Below are 25,887 nucleotides of genomic sequence, written 5' to 3'. Positions count from 1 at the left end.
TAACAGTTGTCTCTGAATAAACCTGGTAGTGAAACAAGGCCCATTAAGAGTAGACATGTGAGTTCCACTCATTGGTCTAGTGCAGAATATTTTAGCTAGGAAATGAAGAAGAAATCAAAACCTGAACTGTGACTTCTAACCAAAATTCTAACCTACATCAGTAGGGTTTTAATTGCTAAGCCTTTGTTTAGCTTCTACCACAAATACTGGAGCTCAATCTTAGTAATACTGCTTACCAGTCTCTTTAAACCTGGCTTAAACCTGGCGGGTTTAATGCACTCAGTCTGCAAACATTAGAAAGTACAATAAATCATTTGTAAGGGCACTAGTGCATTACTACAGGGGGGAGTTTTGGTGCTTCTGAGGAAACAGACTAGCAATGTGCTCCCAAGTGCACGTAATCCTACTCTTCTACGATTATAGCTTTAGGCTCAGAGCATGGACTTTTTCATCCTGGAATCCTTTGTGATAGCTAAAACCCCAAATACTCCCAGTTTGGTGACTCACTTTGTAGATCCTTTTGAAATGCAGCAATATTTTTACTATGTTCACATTTTATTTTGTTGTTTTCAGATTGTAGTGCCACACCAATGAAAGGGCTGTGAAGGATGTATCAAAACCACCCCTTAGAGCCCTATGTCAAGAAAAGTTACATGGGATGGTGCTTCCCAGCTCTAAGTTATAAACTATTCCCATTTATGATCCAGACAGTGCGGCAACAGCAGTAACAGCAAAGCGGAAGCATATATGGGAGAAATCAAGCTGTTGTACCCTGCTTTTGCTTGAAGTGGTTACATCTTATTAGTTGATGAAAACAGTCTTCATGCTATAAAGTCACCCGCAGAGTTCATTGTGACATCTGTTTCTTCTTTTGTCAGATAGGATGGTAAAACCTTACATTATTAATTTCCTGTGTTGCTTTTTGATAAAAAACAGCGGTGTTTCTATTTGTATATTTCCACATGCATCTAGTTCAGTATGGTCAGTTTAAAAGTCTGGTTGTTATGAATATTATATACAATAATATAAATAATATATACACTATATATAATGCTAACTGTTTTGTTCCTGTTTTTAATTTCTCTTTGGAAAGGGTAGGATATAAAAAGGATCAATGAAAGTGGAATTGTAGTTCTTGAGTTTATTATTTCCCTATCAACCTAGATATTTGTTTCTCTGTTTCTGTGAAAAATCATTTTTCAGCCCTCAGCTGACACATTTCTAATGCACTCACTATGAACCTACTTCAGTCTTTAATCCAAATTTAGCAAAATCATTTTGTTGATTCTTCTGTCTTTATCCCAAAGCAGGGAAATAGCTGAAGAGCTAAAAGCCTAAATTCACAGTAATCTTCTCTCTTTTTATTCCTTAATTAAGCACATAGGAGTCTGGGGCAGAGTACGAATGTTCTGTTTCCATTAGCTGTTATTATGTTGTCCAAGCATCACCCATCTTACCAGCATAAGCAGAATCCAAGTTCAAGAGATGCTGTTGAGCGCAAAAAATGTTGATTTTCATGCAGTTCTCTTAATTGAGTGGGTCTTGTCTGCAGCAATGCATTTTGGTGCTAAGGATATAAATTATTTTCCAGAACCCTGATTAAAATGTAAACAGTAATCTTCCATGTTTGCAAAACAAAATTTAACCTCAGTCTAGTAAATGTGTGAATTTGAGTCTCAGTAGTAACAGTCTGTCTTGCTCACCTTGAATAAAAGACTAGAATTGAGACCTGTGGCATTTTAAGCTTTGATTCATGAAACTGAGTTCCTGGCAGCTGGACCTGCATGTCATTTCTTTTATGAGACTTCAGCTTCTATCCTTACACAGTCCCAGGCAGTGTGGCAGTCTGATCCTTGAGTTACTGATGCAGTCATGTCATGTGGGGGCAGGAAATGCGATTGGGGATGGAGGTGGAGAAAGAGCAAGACTGAACAGCATGCTCCCTGGCGGGAGCTGAACATCTCTGCCTCCCTCCCTGTCACCTACCCACTTGCTTTTGTCACCTCAAGCAGTCCGGCACACTGATTGACAGAGAAGCAACTTGACATGTCTGCATGGCACACAGCTTCGACCCTTCAGTTCCTCAGTGCAGCTCATAGGAGCTGGATAGGTTTAAGCTTTGGCCATTTTATGACCGTTTAGTCAAAAGCAACACATAATTTCATCTGAAATATCCATGAACTTTAAAAAACTAATTTCTATCAAAATATCATCAAAAATTTATTGAACTTCTTGTGTTGCCCTTACTTGTTTCAGCAAGCTTCTTCTTATTTTAACATGTCAGATTAACCTCAGGCTTCATCAAACATGATTAGTAAACTAATTATTTTAGATACAGGAAAGCTGCTTCAGCTACAAGTCTTTCCTCATGCTGATGAACTCCTGCAAGCTCCATGGCTGCTGATGTGGTCTGAGGAGCCTTGTTCTATTGATAATATTGCTTATTGTGAGGATACTGACTGCGCAAATTCTTAGTGTTCAGATCTGTATTCCAGTACTCGGAGCATTCTGTAAGGGTGTGTAGGGCTGGTATGCTGGCTCTCGAGGCACAATGTGAATTACAGATATGTGTCTCTGGGCCAACAATTATTTCTATGTGCTTGTTTAATGATAGCAGGGAAGGAAGACTTCCCTCTTGTTTAGTCTCTACCACTGTCTTTGGTGCTGTACTGCATTTAATACAAACTTCCCCCCACCACCACTACCTCAGCCTAGCCCTGTTAGATATTTGCTTGGCTTTCATTAAAACACTAGTGCCTGAATAGCAGTAAGTTCACAGGGCTGGAGGGCATCTTTGCTAAAGCTGGAATCTTTGGTAAATAATATGCTGCACTTTTGGAAGTGTTAGAAGTAAGCAAGAACCTAATGAATGAGTACCTAAACAGTAGATTTAGTTGAACTACTCACAGTATGCTTTTTTGACTAGTAGAAGTAAATAAATAGTAAATGTTTTTTCAGTCACTCTATGTTGTTGGCAGCTCAGATTCCTTATTATATCTGTTTAGGTTCACAGGGCTAAAATTAACATTAATTATAATTTTACCTATTATCAAATTAGTGTGTAACATCCTGTCTAGCTATCAAAAGCAACAGGACTATAGGCAGACTTAGATTTTTCGTTATTTTAGAATAGACTGGGCTACAAAAATAATAGTATCGGAGCAACAGCTGGCTTAAGTCACATAATGTGTCACATAAAGTCACTCAGCTATATAGTCTGGATTTCTTGTTTTCATTTCACTTTCCTTGGTTTTAGAGACAAAAAAGTAAGCCCTTGGGGGAAAAGACTTCCAGCTTTATTGCTTGACAGAGTTAGCTGACTTGGACATCAGCAGTTTTTATTAACTGAAGCTTTAACATTCCTTTTTCTGAAAGTAACATTGACAGTGGCACCTCTTTTCAGCTGCAGAACCAGTACCAAACAGGTTCTAGTGCAGGCTTTCTCGCACTGCTTTTCCAGCCTTTGTACTGTCATCTGCCATGGACTATCCCTACTGTTAATAGGTAAATCATTCTACAGTCATAAACATCCTAGGCTCTGGCCTTAGAGTGCCCAATTAGGTATCCCTCTGCACCGTGTGGCTTCTATTTTAGGAAATGGTTTGAGATCACCAAACTGTTCTCCACATGGAAGCAACAAGCATTTGCCAGTGCCAGCTCTACTATAATTTGAAATCTGTGGCCTGTGTCAGGCACTGATGGAGCTGCCTTGTGGATGGGAAAGGGGAAAAACTGTGCAATGGCAGCTACTCTGCAAAGTGACAAAAACTCCTTATACACTAGACTGTGGTAGCTGATAGCAGCCCAGTTACTGAGCCAGCTGCACTGATCTTATGGAAAAGAAACAGTGATCTCCTGATCAGTCATATTGGTATGTAAAGTGAGATAAAGCTGTAGTGAAGAAAATACTCCCTGCCCATACAAAGCCACTTAAAATTATTGCTGAAAAGAACACTCTTAAGTTAATAATCCTGGACGCAAGATAGACTGTATTGCTCTTGCTAAAAGGTCAATTTTAGTCCTTTGACGGAAGATCACAACAAAAGATCACATAAAAGAATGTAATGAAGAATAACATTAGTAATTTTATCCAAGGTGCCTGTAACACTTCATATTAGTGATGGATGACTAAATATTCTCAAGTATTCTTGTGATACACTCTCTTCTTTCTTTTTCATTTTATGATGAGCTATATGAACAGTCATCTGGGTTCCTGAATCAGGAAGTTAAATATTTTGTCTATAAGGTCACTTTTGTTATCACATATGGTGTTGCAAGGAAATTTACAACTTGGTTTCAAAATAGCTTTGACAGAATGTAAGATTCAAGCCAAGAAAGCCTCCTTCTCTTTTTCCTAGCTTCTGTCAACACTCGATTAAGGTTCGGCAACTTAAACCCAGCATATGAATGTAGTTGACTAGCTCATTTTTTTAACTCTCTATGGACAAAAGTAAACTTCAACACTAAGATAATGGCCCTCCCTATAGTGATTGAGGTCTAGAAACCCTCTTCTTAGGTGCATCACATAATCTAAATTTTTGCTTTCTGTTTGTGGGTTAGGCATTCAGTATATATTTCAGCTAAAACAATCACTGCTCCCAACATGTCTAGCTTGTTCTTTTGACACAGTTTCTCAAACAGTGTTTTATTGCCAGCTAGCTGTCAAAAGGTTGGAAAAAAGAGAAATCTTTATTTGGATAAGCTATATTTATTTGGATAAGCTATACTGTGTTAGGTACTTAGAGTGGAGTCACCTTTTGTTATAACCATTCTATGTGTTTCTCATATTGTATCCAATGTGTTTTGCTATAAATTTGTTCTTACAGGTCTTTTGTATGTCTAAGTCTATGTCAAAATTAGAAACAGTGATATAAACTGTGTTCCCTGCCTCTGAATCATGGAATCATAGACTAATAAAATGGTTTGGGTTGGTAAGGATCTTAAGACCATCTAGTTCCAGTCCCCCTGCCACGGGCAGGGATGCCTCACACTAGACTGTATTGCCCAAGGCTCTGTCCAACCTGGCCTGGAACACTGCCAGGGATGGAGCATCTCTGTAGGCTGAAATACCGCTAATATTAGGAACAAGTCTGTTCAAGACAGGTACTGATCTTTGTCCTTACGGATCTGGTCAGTGACAAACTGCAAATAAGTCTTTGCTTAAGATCACAGAGCACGTTCGTCTTCCACGCTCAGCAGGCAGCTGAATTTGGATACTGGATTCATGAGCCTTGAAGTATCACTGCATCTGGTCAGGCTTACGCAGCTTACTTTGGCCTGTCAAAGTATTCTTGAAGATATTTTCTCCCTCCCCAGATTTTGGTCATGATACTGCTTAAGGTGTTCTTCTTTAGATAAGCAGCTGGTCATTGATTTTCAAGTTTTCTCTTCTCTGATACCAGCCAGCTGATTAATTTTACTCCAACACCTTCAATAGTACAGCAGTTTCATCAGATAGATGAGAACTATTTTGGAGAGCATCTACTTTTCATTCACCACTGCTCCATCACTTGTCTACAGGGTCAAAGTCTGGTTTTCAGAGACACAGAGTATCAAAGAGATCAAGAGAGCCATGAATTTTGTGATATTGAAGGTTTGAGTGAGCCACATTCTTGTCCTTGCTCAATTCTGTAACAAAAACAACACTACATACAAACCGAAGTGCAGAGGTTGAACACTGAATAAAACTGAACTGAAACTGGCTGCAATAGTGAAGGAAGTTTAGGAATATTGCTGGGGAAGATAATAGGCAGTGGCAGAGCTAATTTATAAAGTGTCTTCTTTTAAAAACAAAACCCAAACCATAACAATAAACAGAAAAAAAAAGAAATAATGAAATGATTGTAGTGGAGAGGGTTGCTATAGTAAGAGTAATCTTACGACCTAATGTGTGAGTGCTCTCAAAAGACTGGATGTCCCAGTTCAGTGAAGCAAGATGGCCCCCTGCAGTATTGTTAGCCCCCTTCACGAGGAAATTTAGCTTCTAATCTAGGAACATCACTGTACACAACACTAACAGATCTTTTGTGGTTTACCATTAACTTCACTCAAAACATAAGATAAACATTCTTTACTTTAAAACTTCAGTCAAAATAGAAGTCCTCAGTTACCAGCTTTGCTCCCCATACTTCTGAATGCCAGCTGCATGGTTCCAGTGTGAGAGCCAAACAAAACTGGCTTTAGAGTATACCTCTGAACCCCGAGGAAACAAAAATACCCTCTCAAATAAGTGTGGCAAAGATTGCAGTAGGTAATATTTAAGATTGAAAAGAAAGTCTTGTAATTCCAGAAGAGAAGTGAAATTTCACCTCTCATGAGAAGGTAAACTTCAGGCAAAAAACACTGTGTTCTACATGGATTTGGACAATAGAAATGTTGATGTGCATTGTGTGCAATGAAACTTTTATTTCTCCCACGTTATTACATTTCCCTGGCAGTAGTGAGAATGGGATAGCATACTTTTTTGAAATGAAAAGTTTTTATGATATATTTATATTTTGGGAATATTTGGGTCTTTCAGGTTATCAAATTGTTTTCACTGACACAACAAATCCCTATAAATTATGTGCTTTGTAACAGCACAACAACAATTTCACGCTTTAGAACTTGTACGTATGGATGTGTATATGTATACTCAATGTACATCGGTAACCTGCACCTGGTAATATGCAGCAAAATGTAGAATTTGATGTTTGTTTATTCATTATGCAGGGATATACAGTTAGCTTCTCTCTGAAGTACATGAGACTTTTTTGGCTGCCATCTGCAACTTGAAGGTTCCATCAGGTCACACACTGCAAAGGCTAGGAAAAGGAGAAGACAAGATAGAAAAACTCAAATATTTTCTTAGCAATTAAATGCAGTGGTTCATAAGGTTTATCAAGTCAAATAAACTCCATCCCTACACTTGTTTCCTTTCTCCCCTCCCTCTGCTTTGTATACCTTTATGATTTCTATCACTATTATTTGCAAGGCAGCAACACTATGCCCAGTGCTTGACAGAGAGATGTGGCACATGACCAGAAGTAAAAACATTAGAAAAGAAGGCTGTCTCATAATAATTCTAATTTATGCTTTAGCTTGTTCCCATCAGATTTCCAACTCAGAAAATCAAACATGGACTTGGGAAATTCGAATGAGTGCAAACAGTAATAAAAATTAATTTCCTCTTTACCTCTCAATGCTGAACTTAACACATCACTCTCAAATACTCATCCAAGCTCTAAAGAATCAGTGTTGTGATGCCTGTGTGGCCTTCTACAAACTGCTTTGGTGTGGGAGCATGGATTGTTTTTGACCCTGTGACACTGAAGGGCCAAGAGCCTCCATGCAAGTACAATGGTGCTGTTAGTGCCCATTACTAAAAGCCTTCTTGTTTCTTCCAACTGCTCACAGGCCTCCTAAACAATGAAAGAAATCCATACATCATTAATAGGGAGATTTAATTTAAATTCTGCTCCAAGAGAATTCTCAGATATCCTCTTTTTTTTTTTTAAGTGAAAATTGCTGAAGTCTGATGTAAGACTCTTAATGCAGAGAATTGTTAGGCCTTATTTAGGAATGCCCGGAGACTGGTGGGAATTGTAATCATAGAGTAAACTGAAAAACAGTACTAGCACACCAGTGAGCAGCTCCTGTGGAATGAAAGCTTCACTGAGCATGAGGATATGTCAGCTAGTGAAAAAAGTCTGTGAGCTTTCCTGTAAAATGATCTTTTTTGACTTGAGGGATTTTATGACTTTTATATTTCGAATGATGATAATTTTGTTTCTATTGGGATGACATGTATCCACCATTTCTAACAGCCATTTGTCATTCAAAAAGGACTTATTTTCACTAGAAAAGGGAATTGTTAAATTCTGACAGAAAGCTGATGTGAAAGAAAATGAAATACAATAGCCCATATTCACCTTCGTAGTGAAAGGTTGTTAATATACACAGCAATAATTTTACTTCTAATTGTGAACACTTGACAGTTAAAAATCAGCCAGTACAAAGGATCAGGATTATTTGTCCCTTGAAAATAACGTGAGTTAGATTTGCCTCAGCTTACTTTGCCTTGAGTTTTACTTAGCTTTGCCTCAGCTCCACTGTCTTCAGTGGAACTAATTACATGAGGAATGAATGCTGATTAGGGCTTTCAAAAGGTTTTATTCTGCTGTCACATTGAATTTGAAACCATTTACTCATTTTGATATTTTTTAGGAAATTAAAAACAACAGAAGATTTCAGAGAAACCTTTAAGTTGGACTATATTGTGAGAGGCTGGTTTAAGTTGTTAAGATCAGTCCATCTGCCACAGTAATGCCAGAAATAACTATGCTGCCTTCAGTGTAGATAAATGTAGCATGTTTAAATGCATATGTAATCCAGAATGAGCCAGCATTCTAATGATTAGCTGAAGGACAACAATCAGATCATGCAAATGCTTCACAGGTCCCAACAAACATGCTTAATTCATCAGTGAGTGTGTTTTGGTAACATAGCAGAGATCTGTCTACATATGTATCTATCCATCTGTGTATCTATCCATGCATACACACAGGCACACACAGAAATGTTATATAAATGTATTTACAGAGAGAGAGAAAACTTGGAAAAGAAATTTTTGTTCTTGTGGCATTAAATCTAATTGAATGCCTTTGAATTCAATAGAGTTATCCTGTAGTTGCGCTGGACTAACTCAGAACAGACTTTGTATTTTGGCAGATAGAAATTTTGTTATATAAACTGAATTCTTCTTCTAACTGCAGTATTCAAACAGACCATGTATAATTTATAATTTTAAGTTAGGTGAATCAAACTGGGTCATAAAAAGGTTTTATCTATAAGTATATATATGTAATTTTATATGTAACTGTGTAAAACTTTGGGTATATCTATATTTAAATATGTATATATTAGAGATACTTCTCCAAGTCTGCTCTCAATGTGTATTATGGCTTCCAATGAAGGTAGCTGCAAAAAAAATTTCAGAGACCTCACTAAAGCATATTCAGTGATTCTTTTACCCCATGCTCCTTGTAAACCTGAGCAGGATCTTACCAAAGATGTCACGTTCCGGTTAAAAATTCTTAAATTCTTTTGCAACTACTCCTATCATGACCTGAGGAAGACATAACTTTGGACCTCCTTGGAAACTTTTCTGTTTTGAGGGGATCCTAGAGCCTTTCTCTAAGTCAGGTTTTTACACTATACTTAGCAAGTACAGGATTGCTTTACAGACCAGTAAAATATGATTTCTTTGCCATAAATGTTTAGGCAGCAATACTAAACATCAGTTTAAACCAGGAAATTAAGGATGTTTTTATTATTATTTCTTTTTTTTTTTAAATTTAGGATAGGAAAAAGTATATGTGCTCCTGAGGACAAAATAATTCTTTGGAATTTGGGTACGTCCACATTAGCATTTCAGTATGGGTCAGGACCATGCTTTTAAAGTGACTCTCTTACTTGTTGCCAGCTACCATGTATTGGTTCACATCAGAGACACCACAAACTGGATTCTGTTAGGATATCATTAAGCCAGAAGATGCAAACATAATACACTCCAGACCACCAACTGGCAAATCAATCCACACTTCAATATTCCTTTGAATGTGTAAATAACTTCATGTGGAGCATGTACAAGTCCTTTCTATGTTTGTTTTCACAAATATTTTAGCAAATGAGCCTCATTAGCTAGAACAGTATCAGAGCCTTGATCACAAACTGGCTTGAATAAATATGCATGAAATCATCACTAGTTTTGCATTTAAAGTAATCATTCAGCACACATATTTAAACAGTGAAGAAATGGCTCAACTCAGTCCCTTGAGCTGAAGTAAGAAAAGTATTTCAGGCCTGGTTTTCTACTCCTTGGCATCCTGTATATTTCTTCAAAATGAGTGTGAAACATTATCTATCCAGTTTTTAAAACATCTCACAACAATGAATAATGTTTCAGTAAGTAGTTATGTTAGTCATCTGTCTGTATCTAATTCTTGCTTAAGCTTAGAATGTAAAATTTTGAGAGCAGAAACATACCATGCTAGTAACTATGCTGAGCAGAAGAGGATTTTTTCTGATATCTGGTACTCCCATGAAGTGTTACAATATTACAGTGTATTTTTGCAATGCTCAATATGCTTGAGACTAATATCATAGTTAGAATCTTGTGAATTGTAGTGGATATATGCAGTTGAACTGTATGCTAATAGAAGAGTTAAGAGAATGCTGATTGCTACAGTGTACAAAGGGCAATCACAAATACTAGTTCCACAAGCAGAAAGGCAAAATTTACCAAATAAGATAGGAGTTAGTTAGGAATGTTGACCTGTAGATGTCATGTAAATGTAGATCTGCGCTGTAGTAAATACATATAAGGAACAACATTATGATCATGTCATCCCATGACCAAAAGTGAAGACTCTAATATGGGAAACATTATTTTCTGCTCCCTCCCTTCCTCCTCTCATTCACCCCCACTCTTTTGTTCTTTGCCATTCAGTGTTTTGGTTCAAGTTAATTAAAGATTCCTGTTGCAGCCTCCTGGAGTGAAATTCTGGCAGTATGCCTAGTGTGTAAGCAGCCCCTCCAGTGAGCTCCACAATGTCTCTCAGAAACTATACAAAGAGGAAGAAAGAAATTGAATCCAGATGGAATGGGAAATCAGATATTTCTTCCATTTGTGCTGAAGTCTGTGAAGGCTGCCCCATAGGTTGAAAAAGAAGGCAATTCACATACTCTGCAGTCTCAGGGAAAAGCATGTTTTCTCCCCCACCCCTCTGCCCTTCATTGAAGAGGAATCTGTGAGAAAGCTTACAGTGAGACTGCATACTCAGTAATGCAAAACATGTTTGCCCAACTCTGCTTTACTCTGCTAGCTATAGAAAGGTGTAGGATAGACCTGTCAGGGGAACACAAAAAAAAACAAAACAACAGATCAAAAAAGTAACTCAAGCAGACATAGATTTTTCCTAATGACAGGGTTATGAGAGAATTTGATATCCAAACCACAAAATACACACAATTCATAGTGAAAAGAGATCTTAAAGCATTCTAAATGCTCCAAAAGAAAGTAAGCATGTCTAATACACTAAGCAATAACCACATCCTGAACTGCTTGCTGTTAAAAGGCATATCAAAAACATTACAAAAGAAAGATTATAGAAGTACGTTTGCTATTTCTTGGATCTCACATGCATAACAAAAGTCATAACTATCCCTGGAGAAGTACAGATGTGTATTTTGTTATTGTAAGTCTTTGTCAACTTGAGTGCTTGGTTCTCAAAACATGATGCTATACTTGGTTGGTAATTACTGAAGAACTTTCTTATGGATTAACAACAGTACCATTAGAAAGCAAACCTGGCTATTTGCAGATGTATTTTCTATATAAAGTACAGAGTCTGTGCTCACTAAGGATAATCTGGAATTTGTTGGTGAAAGGAATAAATTGTGAATTTATCTGCAATGTTGCTTGGTTCCTCTATGCATTTCATTTTACTGTCATCACCATGTGAATTTGTTGCTCTCTGATGGCCAGTTTAGTTTCTCAGAGTTTGGGTTATTTGAAGGTGGAAGGTGTTATATGAATATTCAACTTTGGCTAAGGCAATTATGGAAAAGAAGTCGAAACTTAGCAGCTGATTTCTATGCTAAAGCGCTTTTAGTTTCAAAATATCAGGGGAGGGTGATTTCTTGGCACACCAGAGATGCCCATTTCAGGTACAGACTTGGGCCAGAGGTTATGATTCAAGGGAGCAGAGTTTTAACTGATGGTTTAGAGAAATTTGTCAGGTGAAATGAACCTGATAATTGCAGTGCAGATTTCCCCAAATAGCAGGTTGCCTGGAATAGCTCTGGTTCCCTGTGACTAATTGGATGTTTTGTTACCACGTTTTTGGTTTTGTTTAAAGCAACAAGGATGGTCGAAAAAGCTGTCCAGGTGAAAAGGGTAATAGATGTATACTGATGTGGGTATGTGTGTTTCTTGGCCTTTCAAACCTTTGAAGACAGGCAGGGGTCAAATTGCTCAAGCAGAACAGCTCTGTTGAAAAACGTGGTATTCAAAAACCCATCCCAGTATGAGAGGTGCTGCTAATTTAAAATAACAGAGGAAGGGGTGGGGGGAAAGAAGTCAAAAAAGAAAAATAGGGAAAACCAGCACCAGTCTACATGAAATCCAACCTAACTGCCACCTTCCCCCCCTAGCCTCCTTTTGTGCGTCTGCCTTCCCTGCCTTGTGAATCGGCCATGGTTGGAGTTAAATGGATAGCTTTTGTCTCCTCACAATGGCAGGGAGTGACAGATTGAGCTAAATGATTTACTGGTGGAGATGATTTGAAGGACAGAGCTGGGCAGCCTTGGGAACACACACAAGAAAAGGACAGTAGCAAATCAACTTCTCCTCCCCCTCCCATGATTTTGAATGAAGGATCACAGAGTGAGGCTCTGACAGACACAGCACCATTGAGAAGCTATTCTTATTACTTACCCATGGCAGCCCTGCTTTGCTGAGAGAAGAGCTGGGGTTAATTAACCTTTACTATTTCTCCTTTCAACTGTTGTTGTTTCTCTGATTGGAGATGCAAGGCTCTAAGTTGGCAGGGTCACATGCCACAGACAAAGGGAAAGCCTCTGTTTAAGACTCCAGCAGAAGCAGCCTCAACAAACCCTCCCCTAGCCAAAACAAAGCTTTCCACACAGAAAGGCGTTGCAGCTAGTGTCAATTGGAAAGTGCTAGAGACAGTAACCCACCCACCCCATTAAACTGCACTGGCAGCCCTGATACCAAGTGCTAATATGGATCCTAGATTGTTTCTGAACCCTGTTTGATCAGGCTGTGAGGGCGGGAATGAGCTGGTTTGTTGGGATGGGGCATGCGGGAGTGCTGGCTTGCCATGTTTTTCTGGTCTCCTCACAAACACTCTTCTCCATCCAAGGCAGCAGACAGAATGGAGCTCCCCGATGAAGGGGAGCTGGAGATGGCAGCCCTCTGGCCTTCCAGTACTTGCACTGCAATGTTTTCCTCAGAAGCTACCCCTCCTCCCCTTACAAGGAAAAGTGAAAACTCTTCTGAGTAGGCAAAGGACCTTTTCAGACAGTCGTGAATTAGTCTGCAAACACCCAGCAGGCAGGCCAAATAAGATATTAAGGTCGAGTTTATGGATAAATCAGAACTCATAAGAGCCGTATTACTCAAAAGACCAATGGTTTCTTTCTATTCCATATTTCTTTTGGTCTGTGATTTGTGAGCTATTCCTCAAGTGCAGTGGAATGATATATTCTGTCACAGGTTATGACCTGTAATTCTTGTGTCATTGCTTGGTTCTGAGAAACAGATAATGACAACAAAAATTCCTCAAGTACTACTGCAGAAATGTGATTTTTCTAGTGCCAAACCTAGTGACACCCCAAATTCTGTGAATGTGCATAGAACTTCATCCCAGTATATTCAGTTAACTTCAAGAAAAGGCACTCAATGAATATCTGATCTATCATAACTAGGTAAGAAGTTTGAATGGTAAACCCACTGTGTGCAATAACACACATCTGTTGCTGGCTAGCTTTCAATCATATTCTCATTTTTATACTAATTTTAATGAAATCTTGTAGATATGCAAAAGAAATGTGAACATGTGAATGTGGTGGCAAAGCAGCATTTGCATCAGCAAGTTTGGAAGACGTGACTTGATTTAATGGGAAACTGAAAGGATCTATAAAATGGCAACTTTAGAAAACAAGTGTTTTCTGTTAACTAATCTGTTGTACTGTGGAGTTGCAGTACTGTGGAGTTGCAGTATGCTATCACATGGTAGCTTTCTAATGGCCTTTTGAATGCTCAGTTGCAAATAAACACTTCTGTTTTAACATACAAAGAACAAAACAAACTAAATCTAAAAATACAAGAAGGAACTATGGGTTTGTTGGGCTTTTTTATGTGAAAGAGAGCAGTGTTTGCAAAAGATGAAGCAACTCTAAAAAAAAGCTTATCCAGCAAGCTTCCAAATATGGATTTACCACTGTAAGGATTCTGGCAGGTGAAAACAAGAAAAAATATTCTCTTTGATATCCTTCCAGCCATACTCACTGTCACTGACCCAGTGTGCATGGGGAATGTTGGGATTACTTTCTTCTTGAAATTGCAGAAGAATAAGTGTATTTTAGTACTACCTGACTAGTACAAGGGTTTTTTTCATAAGTGTTATTCGTAACTGGCTCTGATCTTGTAGTTATATTTCTGGCCAGGCTCACTTACTGATGCTTTTCCAAGCACTCTAGTCTCAACTTCCACACACCAAGTGATATTGATGCTACTATAAACATCAACATCTCCAGAACTGGCTACACAGTACTCTTGTAGGACTGGGCCACGATATTTTGCCCTGCTTTAAAAAGTGTCTCCGATAAGCAGTGAAGTTCATAGAGTGCTTTAAAACATAAAGGAAAACATGTTCTATATTGCACAATATGAAAACTATGATTTGAGGCACAAGAGTGGCCCTTCTGAATCCAGGACTGCAGAATAGCAGTTATGCCTGCTCAAAGTTCCCAGTATCATTTACATTAGGCTCTCAATTTACTCCTCTAGTTTACATGAAATCAGTGTAAAATTTTCACAATGTGGGGGCAATTTCACAATTTAGGGCTTTACTATTTACTTTTTAGCGTTTAAGGAAGATGTGCCTTGTCCCTTCTTTTTCTGTGATTTTTCTCCTTTCCTTCGCTTTATTTTGTTCCCTCACTTTCCCCAACCTTAGTTCTGCTATTTTTTTCTATTTCATTTGCTTTTTCTCCGACTCCTTTATATGTTCCCTTGTCTGATAATCCTCCTGAGCAATTGTCCTAGTGTTCAGAAACCAGAGGGTCTGAACAGATGGCTTTGAAAGCAAAGACGGAAAAACTATGCAAGGGTGGGAAAATAATATCTTTAGGATGCAGGGTCCCCATTTAATTTCTTTTTATCATGTTATGTCAGTAGCATCACAGTTTGCTTTCTCTCTTGTTTGTCCATATCCAATAAATGCTTTGCCTGATCTCAGATGAGTGCCTTGATATAATCTGTTGACAAAAAAAAAGCATGGAATAGGGCTTCAGTCACCCAAAGGAGGCACGAGACCTCAGGGGGGCAGAGGACAGTATGGTCTGAATGGGGTCTATATTGCAGTTTCCTACAGACAACTGGGGGACAGAGTCCCCTCTAACCCATCTGGCACTCTCCAGTGGCATGGGGTGGCCCCTGATGCTGACATGGGACATCTGTCCCTTCCATTAGGGCACAACCCTGAAACACTGCTTGGAGTCAGCACTTACTACCTGGGTAACACCAGCCACTTACTTTCTTCCGATGCTCAACAATTATTTATTTTTAGCATATCTTTCAAAAGCCTTTCTTTATATTACAGTTCTTTTATTTCTTAATAAGAGGTTACATCACATCACAAGACCAAAAAGCACAGTGCAGCTTAGTGTAACTTGGCCCTGATCTAGCATTTCCTTGTGATGTGTCATGTAGAAACATTAGGAAAACAACATTGTGCTGTTAATTTTGGCAGCAGTGGTCACTACATGTTGCCCTGCCTTCTGCCTTGAAGATGTGCGTCATTTATGAGACTAATGAGTATTCTGTACTGGAAGTAGGAGAAATCATGTTTATGAGGCTGTAAATACTTTCTGGAGAGCTGCATGTGAGCTTAAGAGAGAGTGGGCTCTGTGTTAGTGCTGCTGGGGTGGTTGCAGAGAAGTTGGTGAGAAAGACCAGCATTTACAATTGCTGCTACTTGTGTAATGAGGGAAAATATGAGAATACACTGTTTTGTCATTTCTGTAGCTTTTCATTTTTGGCCCACTGAATGTCAACTCCTTTTAAATATGCATTTTCAAAAACAGATTTGAGTAAGAAATTCTAGAGCATCCTAGACCCAGTAACAAAAAGTGCCTCCTTGTACTAAGCTTAAGCAAAAGCTGATAAACAGGACCTGTTATAGCCTAGACCCAGGCCTGATCATGTTAAAAGAATCCCTTCTGTATTAGTTTTTTCATATGTACACAGGAAATTATAACCCTGACTCCCAGCACAGTGTATTGACCTATTGTTGCTTGTCTTTTACATCCTTATAGCTACAGTTTATTTGCATTGAAATATCACACTCTCAAAAGCCTCCCCCTGCAAGGATCAAATACTTGTTATTTTTGGAAGAAGACTTATCACTTTATCACTATGGGGATGATGAGCATGAAGCCCTGATTTAAAAGGCTTAGGTGATAGTAGGAATTGAAGATAATTTGCAGAGAAAGCATCCTGGAGGGGCCCTGAAGTGCTCAATTTCTAGTCCTGCTACTAACCTGTTGAGTGACCTTGAGTTACTCATTTTGCATCACTGCAGCTCTGCTTTCCCTTTGATTGCTTATTTGTTTAACTTGCAACAGGTTGGAAGCCTTTCTATAGCACCCTGTGAAATGAGTGCTGATCTCGTTTTGGTTTTTAGATGATGGAACACTAAAGCCAGTAAAAGTAGTTTTAAGTAGATTATTAAACATTTCCCAGGTCCTCCCATCTTAGCAGACCACTGTGCCTTACTGAAGCATGTGACCATTTTTCTTGAACTGTTCTTGCAGCTCATTAGTCATGCTGGGTTTCCACTGACAGAACCTTAGGTATGTCACATCCATCATAAAGCTACGATGGAGTTGCATATACATTTTACAGCCTGAAGTCATAGGTAGTTGGATGAGGGTACTAGTAAGGCAGTGTCAGAAAGAAGTAGCTGGCACAGGGAAAACCAAGAGTTTATGTGGAGGAGCTCATAGGGAAAATACTCAAGCACATAATGTAACACAGCTATATCGAGTGGAACTATAGAGATAAGGAGAGCTGGAATGGGATGAGTTAGGGTAAAAAAATGTGCTAGCCATTAAAAGAATATTTTGAAAGGTCTAAAAAAGTGGAGATTGTTCTGAGATTCCATGCTTACTTCCTCTGCAGGGAGGAAATACTTCCATTACTGTAGGTCCAATGCATAGGATTAGCCAAACTTCAGTTAACAGGCCTTATGCTTTTCCAGAAGAGATTATGCTACGTGATGGCTTGACTTCGTGAATAAAGATTTGTGAAGAGGTTTACCCATGCTTACTACAAGTGTGCTGATGACTAAAAAGGCCAATGTGGGATAGGCAAATTGGGTAGCAAAAAGCACAGCAAAAGGTCTCCTTGGGTGGTATAGGTGAGGCATGATTCTTTCTACATTGTCTTTTCTCCTCAAGACTAATTCTGCATGTGTTCTCAGACAACAGCGTTATGTATGGTGTGTCTCCAAGTCTCCTGATTGGAGGCCAAGGTGGACCACTGATGGTAGTCAATATGGCCAAAGCTGAGGTATTGTTTCAGAGAGTCCTTATATCTCCTCTTTGGGGCACTTCTCTTGCGGCAACCAGTGGCAAGTTCACCATAAAACACATCTTAGGGGGGCAGTGATCCTCCATCTTGGAGATATGCCCTGCACAGCACAGCTGGGATTTCAGCAATATGTCCTCAATACAGGTGACCCCTGCCTGTTCAAGGAGAGTAACATTTGACACATAGTCAGTCCAATGGATATTTAGAATTGTATGGAGGCAGCGCTGATGGAAGCATTAGAAGAGTCGCAGGTGATGGTGGTAGATAACCCATGATTCAGACCCATATAAAAAAGTAGACAGTACAATGGCTCTATAGACACTAATCTTTGTACTTTTTTCAGGTGTTTACTGCACCAGACTCTTTCATGTGGTTTTACGAAGGCTTTATATGCCTTTGCTATTCTGTTATCTATCTCTTTGTCGATCATGGCATGTGAGAAAATAATGCTTCTCAGATAGCTGAACTGCTGAACTGACTTAATCTCTGACTCACCAATTGCAATGTGGGGATGATGGTAATCTTCTTGTGATGCAGGTTGGTAGAGAACTACTGTCTTCTTCAAGCTGACTTCCAGCCCAAAAAGCTCAGCCGCCTTCGTAAAGCAAGATGTTAAGTGCTGCAGAACTGCTTCTGTGTGGGCAACAAGGGTGGCGGTGTCAGCAAAAAGCAATTCACGGACAAAGTGATTTAGGGTCTTAGTGTAGACCTTCAGTTGCCTTAGATTGAATAGGCTCCCATCAGTACAATATCAAATATAAATGCCATTTTGTTTGTTGAGCTCTACCATAGTCCTTTGGAGCATCATGCTAAAGAAGACTGTGAATAAAGTTGGTGCGAGAACATAGCCTTGTTTCACACTATTGGTTATTGGGAAGGGCTCAGAGAGTGCATCGCCATATCTGACTTGGCCACTCCAATCCTCATGTAACGGAATAATTATTTTGAGGAACTTCGAGGGACAACCTAAGAATGCTACGTATAATGGTATGTATGCCATGTACCGTGGTCTAATCACCCACACTTTCTTAGGAAGTTCAGGTGAATAAGTGTACCTGATTAAATCTCATCTTACAGTGGTATTAGCAATTGAAATGACATGTTTCCACTGATGTTTTGCCTTCCTCCGTGAAAAAAATGGTGAGAACTTTGTGGTCGCTACATACTACAGAAAACTTTTGCATGACTAGGACTGTAGTAGTTTTGGATCTAAAGTTCAGATCTACCCTAGCTAACATTGAGTGTTTTATTTGGTGCCTCTCTTTGCCAGAAAAAGGGAAAACAAAAACTAAAGTAACACTCCCTCAAAAAGCCTTATATAATGATAGCAAACTAAACTACAAAAAGGACCTGAAAGACTACTTGTGAGTCTAGGGTATATTAAAAAAGTTCATTTCATCTACAATATTTCAAGTTTATTTAATTTATTTGAGAATATTTCTTTTCCTCAAAAATTTGATTAAATTAATGCCACAAATGCTGCCATCTAAAATATTTTAAAAATTTTTCTACATAGCTACCTATGTCTGGCTTTTGTCCCTAGAGTAAGCAGACACCTTGAAGCTAGACTTAATTCGATGTTCACAGATTTATTAGAGATCTACTTTGATAGGAGATGAATGGTACCACAGAAGTTATGTTTCTCTCTGTTCACTATCAAGGCAGAATAGATAGTTAAGCCAGATGGAGACAGCGACACTGCAGATAGCTGTGTTTGATTAGATAAACTGACCAAAATACTTGTACAGGAGCTTCCAACCATAAATGCCCAAGAGATGTGTAAAGTTAAAAGGAGGCTTGATTAAAGTCTCCAGTCAACCTGTATTATCTCTGAAAACATCTATTCTTAAGTCAGTCAAAGTAGAAATGAGATTTGCTAACTTCTGTTGATTTTTACCTGTTTTCTAATTTTGAGTCTTTGTCTTCTTTGCATGCGGATCCCTGTTCCTGTTTAGCTCATTTGTGTGTCTCTGTGTGTGTGTATGTGCGTGGAGGCAGTACTGTCCAAAAGCCTCCTCAGGTTTGTAGACAGAATTGATTTCTTATGCTCCATGAATGGGACAGCAAGAAATATTTGAAGTCAGCCCAGAACAGGAGGGGAACAGGTGACAACTCCAGAACTGGAAAAGGGTTCCCTTTCCTTTTTCAGGTGTAAATAAAGGTGGGCCTTTATGCCCTCCTCAGTGGCAGTAACAGCCAGATGACTGCTTTTACTGGGAATGGAGCCAGCCTGCTGAATGTGCATGTCCATGGGCTCTGTGAGTGTGGCTGTAGAGGTATTTTTAGTCCTAACATACTGCCATCTCTATTACTCTTGGAATGAGTAAGGACATTGTATCTTTTATTAACACTGAATTATTTTGACATTCTTTTTTTTCTATATCAGAAGATTTAGCATTAAAAGTCAGGCTGTCTACTTAGATACCTGTGATGATGGCTGTAGATCGACATGTCTAATTTCTGTCAAGGAGAGATACACTTGCTGCATGTTACTTAGGGCTACTTGGTCTTAGAAACACCTAAGTTTTCATTTTAGATGGCAGTGTTTCCAGAATGTCTAAGTATAGATTTGCTGTTATGTTCGGAGATGTGCCATTATGAGCTGGCAGTGACATAAATACGCCCCAGTTCTCCTGCCAGAGCCACCCCATTCTGCAGAGAGCAGAGCAGTTAGGGCACACAGTGCAAAGAATTGAGACAGCCTGTACGGCAGCTGGGATGGGTCTGCCTGAAGTGGAGTCTGCTGGAAAGCAGCAAGCATTTCCATGACTTTGGCTTTCAGTTTGTAAGCTGGAATTCAGTCTTTTTTGTGTGAATAAAAAATGTGCTATAAAGCCCTACTCTCCATTTTAGCTGGATGGCCAGAGGCAATTTTTCAGAACTGCACTGCCAACCATGTAAAGTAAAACCATGAAGTAAAATGCTTTTTCCATATTTTTTCTTAATGTTAAAAAGTAAGGTTGACAAGAGAAAACCAGCTGAAGAACCTCAGGCTGTGAAGTTCTGCACAGCTTGAACTCTCCCTATATTTATCTGAAACAGATGTTCTAGGCAGGATGCATGCTGCAGCCAGAGGTGCAGAGGTGTACAGAACTTGAATGTATTTCAGTACAGCTCCCACATCCTGTTTACACACAGCCACTGGCCTGAGAACAACATGGGGGAAAAAAGGAAGGTGTGGGGAGAATGTAATAGGAAGAAATGGTTGATTGGAGTCATGATACTAATACTATTGCTAGCTGTGCGTCTGGAGAGTGCTGTGCATTTGTGGTTCTCTTTGCAACTCCCATTCCCAGCAGCGTTTTCTCTGTTCCTTTGGCAGGCACTGATAGGCATGCTGTCTTTTGTCATAAGGGAGAGGAAAGGAAGAGAAGGAGCAATTCATTGAAAGAAAAAGACAGCTCACCTGCAGAGAAACTGTACTTTCTCTTGTATTCAGCAATCAAGAAAAAAACACAGCTGGAATTCACCAAACCAACTTTTCTGTCTCATTAAAATTATGGACTGTTTTCTAGTAGTAGAAAAGCATTTTCCGAGTCACTGCTGGGCAATAAAAAATATTAATAATGGTAAGCCACATTTAAACAGCCAGGATGATGGCTTTTATTCAAGCTGGATACTTATTGTCAATTTTATTTCTACACACATAGAACAGAGAAAGGTCCTCTTTTCTGTGCACTGGACATGCATTTTCATTTTATGCCTCATTCCCAACCATGTCTATTCCACATCATCCACATGTATTCCTGTTTAAAGCTCAGGAGTTCAGGAAGAAGTGTATGTATATGGCCTTTTCCCCCTCTCTCTTTCTCTTTTACATTAAAGCAAGATCACTAAGGGACCAGCTTTTCCTTGTCAAAGATTCATAAAACTGCTAACGGCAAAACTCCTAGGAGGCAGAAATGGAAGCAGCAGTTTTTCAAGGTTGTTTTTCACAAAGTTCACAACACAGGCTGGGAACACTATGTATCTGTTAGGTGCCCCTGTAATACTATATTCTGCAGAGACTGGCTGCTGGCTTCCATCTACGTGATCATACCCACGTACAACATGAGGTAGTTTGAAGGACATGCACTTTTTTGTGCTTAAATGTTGTGAACTTCTGAACACCACAGGTTGACTGATGTCTCATCAATTGATAGAAACCAAACCAATATGAAAAAAGCTCAAATCTTGTAAAAAAGTATGGAAAACTCTGTTAGCTTGTGTTATTATAATCTATTTATTTTATGTCCTATTAACTAGAATGGAAAAACACTGCAATCACAGAATGAAAGTTTCTATTCCCTCAGGACAGCCCAGATATTAACGAATTTCTTTACTACTGCTTTTTTTTTTTTTTTTTTTTAAATAAAGAAACCATCTTAGTGGCCAAGATTCCTCTTTTTTTATGCATCAAGTTCCAGCAGGAGACAGAAATACCTAAAGTATGTGCTGAGTTAAGCTGCATTTTCCAGACATCATGCTTTTCTTTACCCTATTGTATTTGGATTATTTTGTTATCCAAACCACTAGCATGATATCAGGCTTTGGTTTTCTCATTTCAAATAATCTAAAACAGCAGAAATTTGTGATCAAAATGGAAGATAGAAGGAGGATTAAAATTTGGCTTTATTCTCAAGCATTTCTTCTAAGCTTCAATCTTCTTAACACTTGAAACTCAATTTTCAGATAAGGAACAGCAGTCAATCTTTTCGTTGTTTCCCATTTGTTTTTGTACAAGACAGCCTATCAAGTTCCTTTCCCCTGCAAAGACTATAATAAAGAAGATGAATTAAGGTCTTACTGTGTTATTACTAGTAATCCCAGCTCACATTTACATAGATGAATAATTACAGTGTTTGTTAAAAGCTCCTTAAGCTGCATATGGAAAAGGTACCGCATCCATGCTAAAAAGCATCCATCTTAGAGACAGACAGAGGCTGCCTGAAAAGTGTTTAATTTTGGGTTACAAAAAGGTTTAGAATAGGCTGAAGCTCCGTAATTGGAAATACAGACACTATTTGGGGAAGAAGGCTATTTTGTTCTTCTTAATAATTTCTAGTTCCATGTATTTTACAGTATTTTGCTTTTGCACCTGTTTTGTGATTATTTTTTTTCTACCTTCTAGTGTAAAAATCATTGCTAAAGTTAATGAAAACTTTGAAGTTGTCAAAGAAAAAATGTCACTGCGGTTACTGGTAGGCAAACAGCAATATACCTTTTTCTGACTTAAGCCTTTGGCCTTCAATTAGACTGTAGGCTTTACAGCTTCATGAATTACTATTGACACTAGGAAATATTCCCAGCACTGTCCCTAAGACAAAGATCTTATATGTGACTACATAGTATAAAAGTTGTGCAGCAAATGGAGAATGGCAATCATAATAATGATCTAATCCTAATAGCCCTTTCTAATTGAAAAGATACTAGGAGATGAAAAAGCACTAGGGAGACAGCATGAGTATTATTTCAGGGTTATAGCACAGGTATAAATGTTAAACCCGACTCCACTTCTATTCATACTTTATTGGCATTTCCCAAAAGGGTAAGATTGTTTAAGATATGATGCTTAAAGATATGAAAGTGTTCTATCGATTAGTAAGTGAAGAGACTCATCTAGGCAGCACGAATATTAGCTATAGACATTTTATAATGGTCTCCAGCAACTGAATATTCAAAGCAATCCTCCTTGTTTTGGATAAAATAAGGAATAATAACAAGATCAGGATACAATATGTATAGTCTACAGCAAGGAAGGATTTCTATATAATTTGCTTATGATAAACAGAGAAGATACTAATGGCAAGATACCAATATTTCTTTGCTATTTCCTCTGCATGTCCAGAGATTCTAGTTTACAAAGCAAAAGTGGGAATAATGTCAGAATTGGCTTCTAACTATTACTGTTACCATTTTTATCTATTTATACTCTAATCATGCACAGTGGTCAGGATTGATACCTGACTGCACTAAATGTTTTATGAGAGAACATACTTTTTGTTCCAAGACCCTTGTTGTTCCATGGTAGGATAGGCACTGAAAAGTTTCAATATCACCCTATCTTGAAGATTTTGAGAAAGCTTTTTGATTCTAAGTAAATTCCTTCATGTTTTGCATTATTGGAAAATAAACCTCCTCAATATCAATGTCTCTTACTGCCAATAGATGTAATCACCTGCAGTATTCCCTTGTAATCTTTCTCTCTGTGACTCCATATTAAATAAAAGAACCCTCAAAGCACTTTCAGTTCTTTTTCTTTATGATGATAGTTTTTCTGTTTGTCACTGAAGGGAGCTCCAGGGCTTCATGTCTGAAGCCTTTCATTTCTCATACAAAATGAATAATGTGAAAGGGATGAGGGAATGTTATATTGCTAGCTCATGCAAAGGGAGGATGAAATCTGGAATGAGGCAAACATCAAGCTGAAGACGTTTTTGTCTCCTGGGTCTGATTGAGCTGCGCTTACGGCCAGCAGACAGTGCATGTTGACAAGAAGATGTAACCTGAGCTATCTGAATCACCTTGATCAGTAGCCTTGCTTAAACACAGGAAGAATTATGTGCAAGAGCTTACATTTCTATTTGAGATGTACAATTAACAGATTGCAGAATTTTTGAATGTTCTTTTTTGTAAAACCAGAACCAATTGATTGGCAATTAAAGAAAATAATAGTGTTTTTACCAAATTGACATATAGAATCATAGAATCACTGAATGGTTTGGGTTGGAAAGGACCTTAATATCATCCAGTTCCAAACCCCCTTCCATGGACAGAGATGTCTCACACTAGACCATGTCACCCAAGGCTGTCCAACCTAGCCTTGAATACATCCATGAATGTTTCATGGATAAATACTAGTTAATTATTAACTGTCATGTATCAAGATAAACTTGCTCAGTGTAGCTGATAACACCACTTAGGTGGAATACAAACATTTCAGTAGTCCAAGTGTTCACAAAAGCAGTAGCAAATCAGAGGTGACTGAGCCCTTTGCCATCGGCACCCACTTTTGTGGTTAACCGAGGAATTCTTTTGCTTTTTCTTCAGTAGCTAAGAAGATGATGCTGAACAGGGATAGACATCACTTGGGTGGAGGATAAGTTACAAATGATGTAGAAAAACTTAAAAGCATTTGGCATTCATACCAGGCTGAATATTGTTAATTTTCACAAAGAGGATAAATGCTTCAATAATGTTTAATGTTCAATTTACAGTTATTATTATGGGAATAACTCAGAAATGCAGTCATTAATGTGTCATGTCTGATGACAGTTTTAGTTCCATTCATAGCCAACTTGGCCACTGTGAGAATTTCTTATTCTTACTGTACATTTTCTGCAGTCATGTCTATAAACAGTGCATTTGACTCAGTTTGAGTTATGAGCAATGCATTATTCATATCGCACACACACTCTGCTTGGGAACTAGACTTGTAGACTTAATTTCATGGTTAGTGACTTCATTGTGAGAATAGTAAGGACAGATAGATAAAAAACAAAATACATTTAACTTCTTTAGCTTTGAAGAGCATTGTAATAAATAAAGCAAGGCAAGTTAGCAAATCCAGTACTGTGAGTAGAAGATTACAAGCCGTATTGTTGCCTGCAAAGTTTTCATTTTTAATCACCTTGTGATTTTAGTGCAGAAAAGACAGGTTATACACTCAAAACTAAGAAGATTTGCTGCTATATTATTAATTCTAATGAGTACTCAGTATCTGCATTTCATAAAACCAGAGGGAGGGTATGACCTCAAAAGATCATCCCATTGCTATCCTTTTTTTCCTGCCATTTCAATCCCAATACTCTGTTGCAAGTGCAGAGTAACTAAATTTGGTTGATCACTAACTTTCTGTTACTGACACTTTTGATTTGTGGGCCAGGAGCTGCATTTCCTTCTTGTCTCATAAGATAAACACACCCTTTAAAATATTTCAAGATAAAACCCTTAATAAAGCAAAATATGCTTATTATGCTGTGTCTTGCACAACTATCTTTAGCCAATTGAAATCAGATGCAGGGGCTTGTGAAAGAAGCAGGTGCATACAGTTTAAATACGTGATTAAAGGTTAAGCTGAAGATAAGACCAACTAGGCAGTTACATGCACAGTATCAATATTTCAGAGATTTATTTTAATAGATTATTTTTAGAAAAATGCAATAATTTAAAAGCATCAATGACCATGCATTTTGAACAATACCGATCTTAGTTATATTTTCAACCACAGAAAAACTGGCATAGCTAACGACATTGGATTACTTAGCTTTTTAATTAGGAAGGAGAAAGTTGTCTGTGGCCTTTGTAGAGTTTGCATGGTATGAAAGGGGAAAACAACAAAAATCTTCTTCAGTGGAAAACTAAACTACCATGAAGAGGTCTGCTTTATATTTATGATTTACAACATGAGTCTGTGTCACATCAACAAGACTGTCTAACGGGAATTCATTTTAGGGATTGTAGAGCTAAGTATTATTCAAAAATATCTGCTAGTTGGGAACCATAGATGAGGTTATCAGTCTTTTCTT

General features: G+C 38.3%; 1 long non-coding RNA gene across 2 annotated transcripts in view; it reads right to left on the bottom strand.

Annotated features, from left to right (window-relative positions):
• Positions 1-6,601: 6,601 nt before the first annotated feature.
• The window catches only part of LOC115945333 (uncharacterized), a 31,355-nt gene continuing 12,069 nt past the window's right edge, over positions 6,602-25,887 (bottom strand). For both annotated transcript variants that reach the window (XR_004079688.1, XR_004079689.1), the window contains one exon: positions 6,602-6,803. This is a non-coding gene — a long non-coding RNA (uncharacterized lncRNA). The remainder of the gene's footprint in view (positions 6,804-25,887) is intronic.

The sequence above is a fragment of the Melopsittacus undulatus genome, chromosome 3 (genome assembly GCF_012275295.1).
Source record: "Melopsittacus undulatus isolate bMelUnd1 chromosome 3, bMelUnd1.mat.Z, whole genome shotgun sequence".
NCBI classification, from domain to species: Eukaryota; Metazoa; Chordata; class Aves; order Psittaciformes; family Psittaculidae; genus Melopsittacus; species Melopsittacus undulatus.
This window is presented reverse-complemented; position numbering and strand designations above follow the sequence as displayed.